General features: G+C 42.5%; 1 protein-coding gene, 2 non-coding genes and 1 pseudogene across 3 annotated transcripts in view; 3 read left to right on the forward strand and 1 right to left on the reverse strand.

The window, feature by feature from the left end:
* The window catches only part of LOC148669952 (zona pellucida sperm-binding protein 3-like), a 90,355-nt gene that overhangs the window by 45,548 nt on the left and 25,880 nt on the right, over positions 1 to 18,927 (forward strand). The window lies entirely within an intron of this gene.
* On the forward strand, positions 7,544 to 7,714 carry LOC148669957 (U1 spliceosomal RNA). The gene has a single exon (XR_015937387.1). It is a non-coding gene; the product is annotated as a U1 spliceosomal RNA (small nuclear RNA).
* LOC148669958 (5S ribosomal RNA) lies at positions 10,057 to 10,175 on the forward strand (annotated as a pseudogene).
* On the reverse strand, positions 10,800 to 10,964 carry LOC148669959 (U1 spliceosomal RNA). Its single transcript, XR_015938311.1, has one exon. It is a non-coding gene; the product is annotated as a U1 spliceosomal RNA (small nuclear RNA).

Consider the following 18,927-nt stretch of genomic DNA (forward strand, 5'->3'; position numbering starts at 1 on the left):
TTGTAATCATCAAAAGTTGTTGTGTAGTCCTTCAGTTCTTTCTCGAGTTGTACCATGGATATTTTATACGATCAATACTTTTCATGATCATTTGCATTTTCCGTTTCAAACGGAAAAAGTTCAAAGTGTCCTTATAACTGTGCTCCACATCTACACGAGAGCGCTTGTAAGAGTACAGGACATGCAATGAGGAGTTTGTGCAGCTTTCAGCTTAGTGCGGAGTCCAGAGGAAGGACTCACTCGCTGAATGATCTCTCAAGAAATTCAAAGGGTGTTTTCTGCAAAAGCCATGACAAGTGTGAAGAACAGAACGAAATGTTTTGGAGTTACATTTAAAACAGGAGAGAACACTGTAGCACTTCGAGTGTGTCTAAATTTAATTGTGTAAACCTAGCTGTCTATAAACACAGACAAGGAGTTCTCACACAACAGAAGATTGCGATGTGAGCACAGTAATATGAAACACTTGGAGATGCCAGGGATTGAACACAGGACCTCATATATGCAAAGCATGCACTCTACCATTGAGCTACATCCCCAACAGAACAGCTTGTGGAACTGACTTAGAGATGTGCAGATGCTCACTGACCACAATCCACCACTCACGAAGAATGTCTGCAGTTTCCCACTTTCGCGTTTCCTCTAATACAGAGTAAATTCATGGGAATGAAGAAATAAGGAAGGAAAAATAGTCACATCTAAGCTTCCAGAGACCGGTTAAAAATGAATCAGTTATTTTTATATCCAGTCACATGGACAACGGCCCAGTGGGCAAAAGACGTATAATATACGTCTATTAAACGCATACCTTAGACGTCTAAATATGGTCCGCAATTCGTCTAGAATGAAATTCTAATATATGTCTATTGTTATACGTCTATGATAAGGTGTTCATTATACATAAATGGTTGGAGTTCTATTATACGGATAAATTAAGAGCACTATTATACATATATGATTGGAGTTCAGGATAACTTTAGAGGACTATTATACGTATATGGTTAGAGGTCTATTATACGGATAACTTTAGAGGTCTATTATACGTATATGGTTAGAAGTCTATTATACGGATAATTTTAGAGGACTATTATACGTATATGGGTAGAGGCCTATTATACATTACAATACAGATTTTAAAATGTACAACTTCTATATTTCCAAGAAAAAAAATATTACAATGAAAGTTAAGACGATTTTTGTCCACCATTTGCAAACCCTGTCTAATTGTCCTAACAGTTAGAACCAGAAACCTATTATTTTCAGTGTCCAGATCTCCTGGCCCCCTGCCTTGCATATGCATTCTTCAAGTAACACATTGTGTGTTCCTTTATTTCTTTAAAGGTAGGGTGGGACTTCAGCACCGCAGCTAGGAGAAAATTATATAATATTACTACCCAAATAAATGATGATTAATATCTTCTTTAGTATAATCTCAAAAATGAACCATTAAGGTTAACTAAGCTCAAAGCTATAATAAACGTATAAAATTTGGCTTGCATCATAGCAGTTGAGCAATAAAGTCTGTCCTAATTAAAGAGTACCCAAAGTTTGAAAGTACAACATAGAATAAGAATAATTAGAGAAACGGCAAAACGATTTTGTGTCATCTTCCCCTTCACACTATTTTTATGTGCCATTTTTTGCTTATTAACGTACTATTTTAATCAAAATAATATTAAGTAAGATCTGTATGTATTCAGATAGTATTATTATTATTATTTATACTTACTCGTCAAAAGAGGATTGCTGAGATATTTGCGGATTTCTTCTACGATTGAAAAACGTGTCCAAAATGGTGACCAACGAATACTAGCAATGCATTGTGGTATATAACCGGAAAATATACCACAACGTATGCGTTTATTAATGTTGTCGATATTATGGTTGAAATTTAACATTGATAATACATCGCAGCTATGTGCCCCCTACTATGAGCTGATGTGCAATTTTAACGCATGCAGTTAGTAAGGAAACGGTCACTGTTGTAAGGTATTATATATAATGACATTATGGAATAGGATGGGGACAGGCCTGGTGTCACGGGGGGAGGGAGGAGTGTCGCCCCTTCAGTTTTGGGCAAAAGGATTTACTTAACTTGTAATAAAAAAATAGTTGTACTTTGTCAATGGCCAAACATTAATTTATTTAAACGTGTAAAATAAATATAGTACATATAGTAATAAATATAGAAAATACAGTAATAAATATAGTAAATTAATTAATTACTACGTAAATAATTTACTTCATACACTGTGCAGATGGCTGTATACTCCTAGTTGCAGCACCCACGATATATACAGTAAAAAGCCTCAGGCACTGTGTTAGGTGTGTTTTCGACGTTATATATGCGTTTATTAATGTTGTCGATTTTACGGTTGCAATTAGATGTTGATAATACGTCGCAGCGACGTATACACAGATGCAGCCATTCAAAATGGGTGGGGTATTTCGTGGTATACCCCGGTGGGCGTGTCACATTAAAACGCAGTATCATGCAGTATCACGCAGTGTATCGCGTCATTTGAGGTCATGCTGGAACCTCTCGTGTACAGCATTTGAGCTTGGACAAAAGTTGGACAAAAGTACACAACCTACCTTTATCAGAAATATTTATGCATCAAAGCCTTTACCGAAGATATTACTAATAGTATTAATAATGAATGACTTTGGACAAGCTGTAAACTCAAAGTATTATGCTGGTCCACATTCTTTCTAACCGTCATTTTAAACGAAAATACTTTTAGTTTTTTCTTTGACAAACACCACAGCATTTCGTGGATAATTTCTTAAGCACATTTGTACAAGCACTTGGAATCTGTCCAAGCCCTACTTTGTCAGGCATTTTCTTTTACTGCAACGGACATAAAAACTCCCTTGCTTTTAACAGAGCGTTTCATAATTTCTAACTACGAAAATTATTTAAACTGCAACACTTATCATTCAACCAGGGCTCAAAATATCACAAGGATCCTCAAGAGCACATCAAAGACTGTATTAAAAGATACTTGTATCAGATACATGAGAATCCAGGCTTTTTTTCTCAACACTTTCTTTTCCGTATACCAGATATTATGGAACTACTTCAGAAGGCTGTCAGCCAGTCAGATTCCAGGAATCAGTACTTTAAAGAAAATTCGATTTCTCCCTAAACATTTTAAGCATCGAAGTCTTTAACTAACATGTGAAATAGTGGCAGTTTTAAGCTTTTCTGCTAATATAATATGGAATTGCGTATCTAAAGAAATTAATAATGATATGATTATATTTGTGTACTGCGACAGGGCTGTGTAGGGCTGTTTCGCCTCACAATCAGACAAATGCAACATAAATTGGGCTGTGTAGTCTTCTAAGTATCTTAATAAACTTTCAGCATAGCTTTCTCCCCGTTTAGATTTATTTTTCTTGGGATCTTGGGATCAAACGTGGAAAGATTAGATTGTAATCGTTTTTATTTTTTAAATACATTTTAGAAAAGTGTAATCTATACTAAAAAGCTGTACACCACCTGCTATAAAGATACATATTGTAATACTTTCGGTCTCAGATAGGACGGACACAAGAACTCAGACTTGCAGAGTTAAAGCAAGTTAAAGCCTTGATTTTATATATCACCTTTAAAAGTGGCATCACCAAGCAATACAGATTACAAAGTAAATACCCAACACTGATTGCACCCATCTGTCATGTTAATAAAGACCTTTAAATTGAATTTAGTTTTATTACTTGTTTTTCAGGAAGTTAAAAAAAAACACTTGAATTACTTATCCAGTCTCTCGAACTAAAATTATTTTTCAATCAATGCAACTAACATCGGGCAACGTGTTTTTTTTAATCCAACATTGACAGCCACATCTTAAATCTTGTCAGTCAGCTCTTTTTTCTCTATCTGAATTGTGGCGATTCAAACAACCTGGGATAACAAGTGGTCTCAAAGTCACCGAGCTCACAGAGCTTCAACAACAGATGACAATTTCCTTAGTCCTTCCTTAGTCTTCCTGAAATTGTCAGATTATGAGTGAACAAAAGCATTTTATTAAAAACACGTTTGTGTTTGTTTGGGAGCTATATTATGTATTTTTCATATGTAAGAAATAATGATGTGTTCCTGCTTACACATTGCACTTCTTTAAAAGCTAGAAAAACAGGTTTCGATTCAGATTATCTGGCGAGCCTTGTTTTGTCAAAGGAAAATTCTATTCTACTCTGAGAATGTAGGGGGAGGAAGAATGTCCCTTGTCTTTTTACTTACTCCAATACACCAATGCATTAGCATGTTAAAGCGATTTCATTGAGGAGCCTAGCTTTCTTAACTAGTAAGTACTGTACTTACTGGGTTTTGAAGGGGGGGAGGTGTCTTTTGCTGGAAATCTCGCCCCCTTCTACTTTGAAAATACCTGTGAAACAGGTTTAATTCGTCACAGCCAGCACTCCCGCAGAGAGGGGGGTTGTACTTGCAGTGCATCGGTATAGATGGGAAAGCCAGAGCTGAGTCAAGTCTAGCCATGTGTGAGTCTAGTCTCACAGAGCTTCAACAGCAGATGACAACTTGTGAGTTTGATTAAGAATGAATAAAAACATTTCATTAATAACGCGTTTGCGTTTGTCGGGGTGCTGAAAAAGTAAAAAACAATTACTTTTTGACAATGAAGAACTGTGTGTGTGTCTCTCTCTCTGCTGGCGTTTGTAATCGTTTTTATTTTTAAATACATTTTAGCAAAGTAATGTACCATAAAAGTATTGTGAGACATATTTGGGTTAACTTGTTCAGTGTTCAGTGTGTGGTAATTTGTTTGGTGCAAGTGAAGTTTTATTTAAAATCTGACCCAGGGAAAAGTGTGGTGTGGACGGCTGAGGAGAGAATGCAGGCTCGCGCTGTGTCCGTTATTCTTTTTGTCTTTTTGAGCCAGTGAAAGTGTCACGATATTAGTTCCCCCTCCTTAAGGGTGCTCCAGCCCTATCACTCAAGACTTTATTCCATGCACCTGCGCCCTATTCCCTGCCCACCTTAAAAGTCAGGCGCTGACGCTCTTCCGGGCTCTGCTCTGATTTCCATATCGTGCGAGTCCGGGACCAGGAAGCGCCTGGTCCCGTTAAGGTTTTAACCTCTGTTCCCGTTCCTGTTCCCCGTCCGCCGGTTCCGACCCGGCCTTCGTGGTTTTTAATTCCTTCCTCTGATGGATCTCCTGGTTTTGGACTTACCCTTGCGTTTTGGATATTCCCTAAGGATTACTCTTGGATTGTTCGCCTCGGCCACACCTCCCCCGTGCACCAGCGCACCTTGGACACGCCCCCCTGTCTTCAGCCCCGTTTTCCTGCATGACGTTTCCCCTGTGTTTCCCCACTCCGTCGGACTGTGTCGTCCGCATAGGGTCCGGAAAGAACTGTTCGTTACAGAAAGCTCTGTTGTCCTTCACATGAATGCCTGAATCATTGTACCGAACCCAGGATTTTACAGTATTTTTTTCTTTAAAATACCAATAACAGCAACATACAGTTTACATAATATGTTGATGTTCCAAAATTAATATAGTTTATGACCTTTATGACCTTTGTTATGCTCTTCGTTAATGTCTAAGCCGGAACACATCATTATATCTCATTTTGTATTTCTTTAAAAAAAAAATCGTTTGCCCAGCCTAACAGTAATGTTGTTATTGTTTTTATCCTGTAAAGCGCTTTGAGGAGCCACCTTTAAAGGCGCCATATACAATAAAGTTCATTATTATTACTATTGTTAATTTGCTGGACAGAGAGGTGAACATTATTACGCAGAAGACAAAGATAGCGATTTACGTTGCATTGTGCATTGTGCTGCTATAATACAGTTTTAAATAATTAAAAGTCTAAACACTATCAGCTTTATTTATGGGTTTTAAATAAAGGCGATTTAAATGCGATTTAAATCAATATAAATGTTTATATTGCAATGCATAGGTGACTATTCATTGTTATTAAAATGACTTAAATTCGATCATGTTGTGATATTTAGAAATATAAATTTGTTTGGTGCGAGTGAAGTTTTATTTAATCTCTGACCCAGGGAAATGTTTTATTTTTTCAAAGATGTGATATATAGTATATTCGACGAATCACTGCCCACTGGGTGTGCGGACCTTTTCTTATTTACCTTGTGCAATCGTGTTTCATAAAATGTAATTGTATTATAGCATGAACCCCTGGCGATTTTCTTGATACGTTATATGTGCTCTTGTTTGTATTGTATGTATTTTTGTTGTACAAATAAAAAGTAAAAAGCACAATTTTCCGGATGCAGCTGCTGTAAAAAAAATTACTCCAATACACCAATGAACAGACCCACTCACCTCTTAGTGTGCACAGTGCATGTCGCAGCGCTTCCTGCTTTCACTTCAATGCGCGTCCTGATGTACCCCGGTCTCCCGCGTGACAGGTGGGGATAATCACCACTATACTAACGAGGAAGACATCGCTCTCTCCGACCCCCGGCATCATATCCCGACCCACCATGCTGGAAGCTGACGCGTGCTGTGATTCCTTTATGGAGCAGAAATGAAAACCGAGGAGCCGAGAGATCATTTCAGCATTTCGCATGTGAATGGAAAACACAAACGACCAACTTGGAATGACTTGCTTTTGACGCTTTTCAAAGCATTCTTTGTGCATCAAACAGACCCACTCACCTCTTAATGTGGAGGGATCTGCACAGTGCATGTTTCCTGCTTTCACTTCAATGCGCGTCCTGATATTGATTTTTTTTCGTGTGCCGTGCGGAGGCTCTGAAAGCGAGAGCAATGAAAAGGTGCACGGCGCTGTGAAAGAAACGGAGGTAAAGACGTCTCTATACATGGATGACATCACCCTCCTCCTCTCTGACAATGCCTCAATTAGCAGAGCACTGCAGTGTTGTGATCAGTTCTCTTTGGCTTCCTCTGCAAAAATTAACAAATCTAAGAGTGAGATTTTTTATCAGAACTGGAGGGAGCCAAAAGAAGGACATGATCTCAGGCTGCAAGAGAAGAGAATTAAGGTCCTGGGGGTGTATTTTGGAGAAGAGATAGGAACAGTAAATTGGCAGAACAATTTGCCAATCTTAAACAAAAAACTGATGCAATGGAAGGACCGATACCTCACCATGACAGGGAACTTGCTGGTCATCAAAGCCGAGCTCTTGCCTGTCTTGAATTTTCTGGCTTCTACCTTCCCAATCCAACACCGTGTTGCGGCGGCGCTGAGGAGATTGATGTTTCAATTTCTATGGGGTGGGAAGCAGGAAAGACTCAGAAGGGAAATAATGTACAGGCAGCTACCCTCAGGGGGGAAGTCTGTCCCAGATATTGCTACGAAGCTACGAAGCAGAAAATCTGTGGGAAATAGAGAGCATAGGTCAATATCTCAAGAAACTGTGAAAAACATTATCATGTTTAAGTAAAGAATGTGATTTGAACCAGAAAAAAAGAAATTGTTGCTATTTAACTGGTACCGTGTCAAAATGTAATGAGATGTGATCATATATACTGTTTTAAGTATGTATATTAATGTAAAGCTTTCTAATTTGTGATGTCCTGTATTTTTTTTGTGAAAAGAAAATAAAGTTCATAAAAATCGAAATCGGTTCACCCAGGGCGAGGCTCGGCCATTGCACTCCGGCTGTGCTGACCCCTGCGAATTCCCCAAATGTGGGAATCTCGACTGCATAATTTCTGGTAGTGGGGGACTGCGTTCGCGCTCTCCCCTGATGTGCTTGGTCCAATATCGGATACGGAAGAGTTACGACACCATGAGCTGCGATACGATCCCAGTTCGAAGGGAGTCGATTCCACTGCTGGTTCTCGGTTTCTTTTAGTTAGAGGTCCGGAGAAGCATTTCAAGCTCGTTGCACTATTCCTTCCGGACATTCATTCCCTTTTCAAAGTCAGTCGTTTTGCTGTAGTCTGCATTATTTAGGCTGATTATCGAGGTTAGCCTTTATTTGGTCATGGGGGCCTCGGTACTGTATGCTAATTCTCAAGACAGTTTCACCCGTTTTCTGATTGCTAGGTTCTGTACCAGAGCAGACATGTCAAACAGTGAATGGCTGTACCTCTATTGTATCCCTGCTCAATTAATGAAATCAGTAATAAATGAATATATGTATAGTTATACGAAAAACAAGTGGTTTATCGACTCATCTTCATTTGCAGATTTAGAGGCAGATTCGATATTCGTTTTACAAATGGGTTTTTTTTTATATGGGTCACACTCATGCCATAGCAACAAAACATCTCTAGAAATGAGGCTATAGATCACCTTTCCATCCTCCAGGTTTTCTTCCCAAAGCCTAAGGCACCAACGGTGACCCCTGCTGGCCGAGAGAGCAAAAGCTTGCAGCACCTGGTATTCCCAGGCAGTCTCCCATGCAAGCACTAACCAGGCCTGACCCTACTTAGCTTCAGAGATCAGACGCGTTCAGGGTGGTGTGGCCGCAGGCGAAAGTAATAGCACCTGACTCGCTACTTGAAGCTGTGTGTGGCTGGGGTTCCGTGCCCCCCGAGCTTGACTGAAGTATCGTTCGTGTGCAACTCTTTGGAAAGGAGCTGCTTTCCAAATTGCATTGCGTACCTGGATGTTGGCGAATGTGCTCCCTTGTGTTGGCTTGTCCCGCACTGGAGGAGAACAAACAAACTGCTCGGAGGAGCACAAGGCAAGTCTTCACAAGACAAAAACCTCCAGTGCACACATGTCAAACAGTGAATGGCTGTACCTCTATTGTATCCGTGCTCAATTTGGGTGGGCAAAACGAGAAAACGAGCGCGCCGTTTCCTACACATCTGCAGTCACCAATGCACATTCGCAGCATTTCCCGGGACGCAATTTGGCCTCATTTGCATAACACCAGACCGGCAGATCGCTACGCAAGCTCGCGTCGTGCACCTGCCATACACCGAACAAACACTGGAGCCTTTTCAGCAATTTCCAAAAAACGGGCCTGCTCGCCTGCCCACAAGGCTCCATCTCTTACCCGCTCTCCAGAGCCTGCTGTCTTCTGTGCTGTTCTCTCGGCACCGCTGCAGCGCACACAACTCCTGTAGCGCGGGGAGAAAGTTTCCACGCTCCGCCGCAGGGAAGGCTCGCTCCGTGCGCACACGTCCTTTCAATGCCAGTTCAACAAGTGCTCCGCATTAGCAGCGTCGGGGCTCCGGCGTGTCGCACCTCACCTCACACAGCCCCCTCCTTGAATGTCTCGCGCTGGGCATGCCCCGCTCTTCTCCACCTCATCTTATCGCGTGTGACCACCGACAATGGCCACAATGCCGGGGAATGGCACCTGTAAAGTGTTAATTGGGGCACAGGAACAGCCCGTCTCGTCTCGGGGGCCGGCTTCAAAGACAATACAGCAAACACAGCGGGGCGGGGGAAGTAGACGACACGACACATGCAGGTACATTCAGCTCCGGTGGGAACGAGTCATTTGTCGGTCTTTTAGTGTTCCCCTTTACCAATCAGTCGGGGTCTCCTCCTAATCCCCGTCTCATATGTAACAATCAATGACGAGGCCCCCCTGTCCCCCCTGTCCCGCGATATTGTATTTGTCTCCTGGCCGCTGGCTGGCGCCGTGAGATTTAGTACTCGCGCAAGAGACCGGGGGCAGAGCGCCCCCCACAAAGTGTGCGCTCCAGGTTCCCTCTCGGGGCTCTGCAACACAGCAGAAAGGCAGCGAGAAGGAGCCTCTTGCTCTGACGCCGCAAGCCACAAGAGGGCGGAGGCGCCGCGCGCCCGGCCGACGTGTTGGACTGGTGTGCTTTATGTGCTGAAATAAACACGCGACAGCCCAGAAATGTTTTCAGAGTGCTGTGCACTGGAGGTTTTTGTCTTGTGAAGACTTGCCTTGTGCTCCTCCGTGCAGTTTGTTTGTTCTCCTCCAGTGCAGGACAAGCCAACACAAGGGAACACATTCGCCAACATCCAGGTACGCAATGCAATTTGGAAAGAGGCTCCTTTCCAAAGAGTTGCACACGAACGATCCTTCAGTCCAACTCGGGGGGCACAGAGCCCCAGCCACACACAGCTTCAAGTAGCGAGTTAGGCGCCTTGGCTTTAGCTTGTGGCCACACCACCCTGAATGTGCCCAATCTTGTCTGGTCTTGGAAGCTAAGCAGGGTTGGGCCTGGTTAATACTTGGATGGGAGACTTCCTGGGAATACCAGGTGCTGCAAGCTTTTGCTCTCTCGGCCAGCAGGGGTCGCCGTTGGTGCCGTAGGCTTTGGGAGGAAAACCTGAAGGATGGAAAGGTGATCTATAGCCTCATCTCTAGAGATGTTTTGTTGCTATGGCATGTGTGTGACCCATATAAAAAAAAAAAACGTTTGTAAAACGAATATCGAAGCTGCCTCTAAATCTGCAAATGAAGATGAGTCGATAAACCACTTGTTTATCGTATAACTATACATATATTCATTTATTACTGATTTCATTCATTGAACACGGATACAATAGAGGTACAGCCATTCACTGTTTGACATGTCTGCACTGGTACAGAACCTAGCAATCAGAAAACGGGTGAAACTGTCTTGAGAATTAGCATACAGTACCGAGGCCCCCATGACCAAATAAAGGCTAACCTCGATAATCAGCCTAAATAATGCAGACTACAGCAAAACGACTGACTTTGAAAAGGGAATGAATGTCCGGAAGGAGTAGTGTAACCAGCTTGAAATGTTTCTCCGGACCTCTAACTAAAAGAAACTGGGAACCAGCAGTGGCATCGACTCCTTTCGAACTGGGATCCTATCGCAGCTCATGGTGTCGTAACTCTTCCGTATCCGATATTGGACCAAGCACATCAGGGGAGAGCGCGAACGCAGTCCCCCACTACCAGAAATAATGCAGTCGAGATTCCCACATTTGGGGAATTCGCAGGGGTCAGCACAGCCGGAGTGCAATGGCCGAGCCTCGCCCTGGGTGAATCGATTTTTTACGAACTTTATTTTCTTTTCACAAAAAAATACAGGACATCACAAATTAGAAAGCTTTACATTAATATACATACTTAAAACAGTATATATGATCACATCTCATTACATTTTGACACGGTACCAGTTACATAGCAACAATTTCTTTTTTTCTGGTGTAAATCACATTCTTTACTTAAACATGATAATGTTTTTCACAGTTTCTTGAGATATTGACCTATGCTCTCTATTTCCCACAGATTTTCTGCTTCCTCCCTCCTTTCTCTCCACAGATCTCTGAGGTAATAGTTCTCTTGGGTGATGAACAGGGCCAGGCTACCTGCTGCCTTGACTGGGACCTCGATGCCTTTGAACAGCCCCATGTTCCTCACTCTCCACAGGGCGTCTTTCCCACTGTTCACCACGGCCCAGATCCTGTCAAACAAGTCAGGAGGAAGTTTGACAGGAGAGATGCCGTTGTAGTGGCAATGCTTGTTAATAAGACAGAATTAAGCGGTGGTATGCTGTCCTAAATGAGGCCCCATCTCACCTTCCATCTCTGTGGTGCAGCCACAGAGAAAGTATTCATGCAGGCTGATTTAAGATGTTTTCTTTTGATAAGGGACAGCTCCCAGATGGGGATGCACTTAGCTAAGCCTGGCTATCATGATCAATGGTCATCCATTGGCGCCTATCTGTCTAGGGAGTGCCAAATGGACATCTGGACTGCATTCCTAAGTGTCAAGAGTAAGTGACTCATATCTCACCTTGATCAACCAATCAGGGACTGGCAGGGCGTGGTAATACCACGTGGGTCTCCAATGCCCGCCAAACTCTCAACCAATCAGCACACATCTGTGTCTTGGTCAAAAAGTGAGCGCAAGCTCAGATCGGGGCTCTCCTTGGCCATTGACGCACATCCTCAGAGACAATCACGTGACAACTGCTGTTGTCTGCAAAGGGACTTGGACTTTGTTATAAGCGCAAGGCCGAGGATCCCGTACGTACTCAGAATTCAGAAAGCTTTTAAGCGCAGGAGGCGCCTTATCCCCGCTCGCTCGCTCATTCCCCTGTTCACACGTGCAGTGCGGCTTGTCCGTCTGTTTATTTGTCAGCTTTGGCGAGACACGGGTGCTTGTGTATTAGCGTGAGCGTTTTTTATTCTGATCATGAACAGTTTAACAAGTCCGCAAAGGATCGAGGAAAGGTTTATCGCCAGCTGAAAAGAGACACAGCGCTTCGGCTGTGGAGACTTGTTCGGCTGGCGTTCGGAGAGTCGCGTTTTTCAGAATTGTATTGAGATCGTTTTCCACAGAGCTCAGATGTCAAAGCACAGCAGCAGCTCTCCACAGCGATCCTCTATAGCGCCCTTTCTCCCGCAGCTCCGTCCTCATTGGAAGGAAGCAAGAGTGAAAGGCTGAAGTGAAATAGAGCGGGGACGAAGGCAGTGAAGAGAGAGAACGTGGGAAGAAGAGAAAAACGCAAGGGAAAAAAGCAGCGTCGTAAAAACCGGGGTAAAGTTAGCTCGAAGTTCGAAAACGATTTTGGCACGCCTGTAGCGCTTTCACGAAACCTCTTAGAGTTGCGAGAATGCTTGTTTTGTGTATAAAATACATTGTGGATGCTTTCTCAGCCTTTACTTTTTCGTTTTTATGACATTTTTTTGACCAAGCACGAATATTCTTTTGTCCATATCTCCGCAATGGAAGCACAGAATGCCGTCAAACCAAATGCATTTTAAAGACCACGACTTGTGGATATTTCCACACCCTTTACATCAAACTATCAGTGAGCTAATTATCTTTTTTTAAACCTGCGGTTTTTCATCGATGCGTAATAACGCATGAACTGGAACCCGGGGGACCGCTGTGTGCACACGTTCACAACGCGAGAAATACTGTTCAATACGGCTTCATGCGAAAAACCCGCCTATGACCATAGGAAGCAGAACAGCGCAGTCTCCCATTACCCAGACTGTAAGCACGGGAATAAAGCTTTGTTTGATTTCTGAAACCCTTCCTTTACGCCCTGTTTTCATTCAGGTAAGGGTCAACTATATTCACAATACTACTGACAGCAGGAAGATTAAAATATTCTTTACTCAGCAGCTTATTAAAAACAGCTGCCATGATGTTCAAACCGATTTTTTACACAGAACACTGACACAGCTTTGCATTCTGAATCTCTTTTTCTCATGCTTTTATTTAATATGGCACAATGCACTAGGATAGGGGTATTCTGTTCACAAACCAATAGCATTTAAACCACAGCACCCACAATGCTGCAAGTGTTTTGCACACTAAGCAGGTCCTCTGACTTTTCCCAGCTTTGTTTTAGGTTGTGGAACCTTTATATTTTTTAGGATTTTCTGAAGATAACACTACAGGTAATACACTGGGATAGGTGGGTCATCTTCATGGCTCAATAGCATTTCAAATACAGCACCCACACTGCTGTACCCAAGTGTTTTACACACCAGACAGGCCCCCGAACCTCGTACAACCTTGCTGGGGCTGTGGCCCCTTTCTTTAATTTTTTATGATTTTCTGAAGATTACACTACAGGTAATACACTGGGATAGGTGGGTCGTCTTCATGGCTCAATAGCATTTCAAATACAGCACCCACACTGCTGTACCCAAGTGTTTTGCACACCAGACAGGCCCCCGGACCTCGTACAACCTTGCTGTGGCTGTGGCCCCTTTCTTTAATTTTTTATGATTTTTTGAAGATAACAATACAGGTAATACACTGGGATAGGTGGGTCGTCTTCATGGCTCAATAGCATTTCAAATACAGCACCCACACTGCTGAAACCAAGTGTTTTACACACCAGACAGGCCCCCTAACTTTATATAACCTTGCTGTGGCTGTGGCCCCTTTCTTTATTTTGTAATGATTTTCTGAAGATAACACTACAGGTAATATAGTGCCATAGGCGGGTCGACTTCATGGCTCAATAGCATTTCAAATACAACAGCCACACTGCTGAAACCAAGTGTTTTACACACCAGACAGCCCCCAGAACCTTATACAACCTTGCTGTGGTTGTGGCCCCTTTCTTTATTTTTTTATGAGTTTTTCAATATGGCACCATTAGACAGGCGTTACATGGGGATAGTACATCGTGCTCTTCACGAGTCAATAGCTCTTCAAGCACAACAGCCACAGTGCTGCAACCAGGTGTTTTACACACCAGACAGCTCCCTAACCTTATACAACCTCGCTTTGAGTTGTTTAACATTTCTTTCAAATCACTTGGGTTCATCAATCATTTGATCATTTTTCAGCATGGAATAAACCTATTACTTGTTCCTTGGAGATTACCATCTGCTGATAAGATATGATCACTATATTGACCATATACAATTTCTTGCATAAGGAATTCATATTTTGCATACACCGATCCCCCTGGAGTCCCAAGTGATTCTGGTTTTGGAAAGCTAAAGGACAATGAGCTTCACGATACCAGGGGGACAGTGGCTGGTCAAGTCTCCCCTAAACAATGGATCTTGTCAGATTATGATGTCAGTGCATTTAATAATGTTGTTGAACTCTCTTTAGCCCAAATACAGAGGAGCCCAGACCCAGAATGTTACACATACTGACAGAGAGTGATCTCATTATGTGTGTTTGGATTTTAACAACTATTTTATTGTTTGCTAGAACCAAAACAATCTATGTTAGACATTTTCATCTTCAGCCAAAAATACAAACCTGTGTACGTAGTGTGGTGCAGGTTCTTGTCCCATCCTGCTCTTGGTCCAGGTTGGAGGGTTGCACCGATTCTGAGTCTTGTTAGCTGGTATGGATGGGTTTGGGGGTGTTGATACCAGAGTGGTCCAGGAGGGGGATTCAGGTGTCTCGGGGGCATTCTTGTTTTTCTATGAGTTCAGGTTGATTCTGTTGGTTCTGTCATGTATCTCCCTCACGCAGGCAAGCGCTCCCGCATTCCCTCGAGCTCTCCCCATACCAAATGTGCACATGTCAATCAGTCCTCTACTTAAACCCTCATCTGTCCCCCGGTCATTGCTCATGATTGAGATTCTCTCCCGGAGCTTACCTACTAACTACGCCTTTGCCTTACTATGACTTCTCCCCTGGACCTCAACCCAGCTTTTACGACAACCGCTTTAGCCACTCGATTTTGTACCTTCGCCTGTTTTACGCTTTCTCGGATCCTGACCCCAGCCTGTCTCTTCGTTTACGCCTCTGCCTACCGACGCAAGTTCTACGCCTTCCCGGACTCCGACCCCTGCCAGTCCCTCGACTACGCCTTCGCCTGTCGATTCTGTGCCTACGCCTGTACTACGCCTTCCTGGACTCAGGCCCCTGCCTGTTTACTCCGACTACGCCTGCGTCTCGCGCCAACCCTACCAAGGGCACCGCATTGGATCCCTATCCTCAGCAGTCAGCCCCTGCGTGACAGGTTCTGAGTGTCTTGGTTACATCCGTTTGTGTGTATAGATGAAAAAAGCTATTGAAGAGCACCCCCACACCCCCCACCCGTCTCGGTGGAAGTTGCCATGTTCAAAAAATCCTAAAAAGATAATTAAAGTTGCACACAACAAAGCATGACTGTGAAAGGTCAGGAGGCCTGCCTAGTGAGCACAACACTTGATTACAGTCAAAAAAACCATTAAAAAATAAAGAAATGTTCCACAACTCAAAGCGAGGTTGTATAAGGTTAGGGGAAATATCTGGTGTAAAACACCTGGTTGCAGCACTGTGGCTGTTGTGCTTGAAGAGCTATTGACTCATGAATAGCACCCCCCAATCCCCATGTACCGCCTGTCTAATGGTGCCATATTGAAAAACTAAAATTCTTATTAAAAAAATAAATAAAGGGGCCACAACCACAGAAAGTTTGTATAAGGTTAGGGGACCTGTCTGGTGTGTAAAACACTTGGTTTCAGCAGTGTGGCTGCTGTATTTGAAATGCTATTGAGCCATGAAGTCGACCCACCTATGGCACTATATTACCTGTAGTGTTATCTTCAGAAAATCATTACAAAATAAAGAAAGGGGCCACAGCCACAGCAAGGTTATATAAAGTTAGGGGGCCTGTCTGGTGTGTAAAACACTTGGTTTCAGCAGTGTGGGTGCTGTATTTGAAATGCTATTGAGCCATGAAGACGACCCACCTGTCCCAGTGTATTACCTGTAGTGTAATCTTCAGAAAATCATAAAAAATTAAAGAAAGGGGCCACAGCCACAGCAAGGTTGTACGAGGTCCGGGGGCCTGTCTTGTGTGTAAAACACTTGGTTTCAGCAGTGTGGGTGCTGTATTTGAAATGCTATTGAGCCATGAAGACGACCCACCTGTCCCAGTGTATTACCTGTAGTGTTATCTTCAGAAACTCATTACAAAATAAAGAAAGGGGCCACAGCCACAGTAAGGTTGTATGAGGTTTGGGGGCCTGTCTGGTGTGTAAAACACTTGGTTTCAGCAGAGTGGGTGCTGTATTTGAAATGCTATTGAGCCATGAAGACGACCCACCTGTCCCAGTGTATTACCTGTAGTGTAATCTTCAGAAAATCATAAAAAATTAAAGAAAGGGGCCACAGCCACAGCAAGGTTGTATGAGGTCCGGGGGCCTGTCTGGTGTGTAAAACACTTGGTTTCAGCAGAGTGGGTGCTGTATTTGAAATGCTATTGAGCCATGAAGACAACCCACCCATCCCACCTGTAGTGTTATCTTCAGAAAATCATAAAATAATAAAGGTTCCATAACCCAAATCAAAGCTGGGAATAGTCAGATGACCTGCTTAGTGTGCAAAACACTTACCTGCAGCATTGTGGGTGCTGTGGTTTAAATGCTATTGGTTTGTGAACAGAATACCCCTATCCCAGTGCATTGTGCCACATTAAATAAAAGCAAGAGAAAAAGAGATTCAGAAAGCAAAGCTGTGTCAGTGTTCTGTGTAAAAAGTCGGTATGAACATCATGGGAGCTGTTTTTAATAAGCTGCTGAGTAAAGAATATTTTTATCTTCCTGCTGTCAGTAGTATTGTGAATATAGTTGACCCTTACCTGAATGAAAACAGGGCGTAAAGGAAGGGTTTCAGAAATCAAACAAAGCTTTATTCCCGTGCTTACAGTCTGGGTAATTGGAGACCGCGCTGTTCTGCTTCCTATGGTCATATACGGGTTTTTCGCATGAAGCCGTATTGAACAGTATTTCTCGCTTTGTGAACGTGTGCACACAGCGGTCCCCCGGGTTCCAGTTCGTGCGTAATTACGCATCGATGAGAAACCGGATGTTTAAAAAAAGATAATTAGCTCACCGATAGTTTGATGTAAAGGCTGTGGAAATATCCACACGTCGTGGTCTTTAAAATGCTTTTGGTTTGAAGGCGTTCTGTGCTTCCATTGCGGAGATATGGACAAAAGCATATTTGTGCTTGGTCAAAAAAATGTCATAAAAACGAAAAAGTAAAGGCTGAGAAATCATCCACAATGTATTTTATACACAAAGCAAGTGTTTTTGTAACTCTAAGAGATTTCGTGAAAGCGCTACAGGCGTGCCAAAATCGTTTTCGAACTTCAAGCTAACTTTACCACGGTCTAATGCCGTGTGTGAGAGCTTACGTAACTTTCCTTTTCTCACATTTTCTGACAACTATTCCAAAGGGGCACCCTGTCAACTCCTAACACTTTTACAAAATCTGCCTGCGTTTCATTTTTGTCGTTTTTTTTTAAAGTTCAATATTGATCATAACTAAAGAAAATAATGATCACGAACAAAAAAAAGGGCTGAAGATGCGAGTCGCTCTTGAATCGGAGCTGGGTGACACGGGCTTCTGTTCTGATATGGTTGTACGAGAAGCAGGAGGAATTGCTTCACTCGTATGGAGGATGAACTGAATCAGGAGCGAGACATGTCAATCAGGCAGAAGTTAAACCTACAATCTCCTGATGAAAAAGCGTTATCCATTAAGCTACTGGCCCTGGTCTTATGACTTAACTTCACCATAGAGAACTCAGCGTCACTACTAGTAATACATCACCTCCAGTCCAAAATTTCTAAGCAAAAAAATATAATATATATATATAATTATACGTATATATAATATGTTTAAAAAAGACAAAGGATTTGTGTGTCGCGCTAAAATTCCGCTTAATTTTGAATGCAAATAAAAACCATTTTCTTCCAAGAAATCATATTTTTTTCCCATCCTTCATACTATACGTGTCTCTTGTAGTCGTAAAGCATTTTGATTTAAAGCGGAGCCTGATACACGATACCGTCTGGTTTCAGCCTCGCAAACACGTCCGGACCCCCGCTGAACGACCACCAATCAATAACATTCGAACTCTGATCCTGCGCTCCCGTTCATTTGTGAGAGGAGAAGACACTGAAATAGTCGTGTGAAAGTGGATTGTGCATCTGCGCCACTGCTGTAGTAGTAGCATAAAAACGCTCATACTAATCCACCACACGCTGGAAGCTCTGGAAGGCAACGTAAATATTGCTCTGCCAGTTGGATGATTAGGTATACACGCTATATTTCAGTTTAAATATAAATTGAACCTATCAAAAAATCGATTTTAGATTCTAAATCGATTAATGTTAAAACTAATAAAGCTAATGTTTTTTTTTTTCAGGGCTATATCTACTTTATTTAAAAGAAGTCTATCGCGATTGTAAAAATTAGATAAGGTGTACCAGCACAGGGAATGAGAATGAGCTCATTCCAGCCCCCAGCAGAATCCGTTCTGGTTTGGTCAGTGTCAGTGTTTGGATCGCAATGTGAAAAACAATCGTTCTCATCGTGTGACTTCAACTAGAGGAAGGGAAGATATCATGTTTAAAAAAATCAGGACTGAAGAGAATGGGAACAGAATCCGGGGCCTCACACTTGTCAAATTAAAAAATAATAATAATTAAAATATCAGGTTGTTTTATGCAGCAATTTGTGCATAGTACGTCTTATTTTTCTTACAATAAAACAACAGCCTGCTGTAGGTCATGCATTGACATATGCACGAACATGCGAAATGTCTCACTCCTGATTCA

This window comes from Lepisosteus platostomus, chromosome 5, assembly GCF_059453375.1.
Source record: "Lepisosteus platostomus isolate fLepPlt1 chromosome 5, fLepPlt1.hap1, whole genome shotgun sequence".
NCBI lineage: Eukaryota > Metazoa > Chordata > Actinopteri > Semionotiformes > Lepisosteidae > Lepisosteus > Lepisosteus platostomus.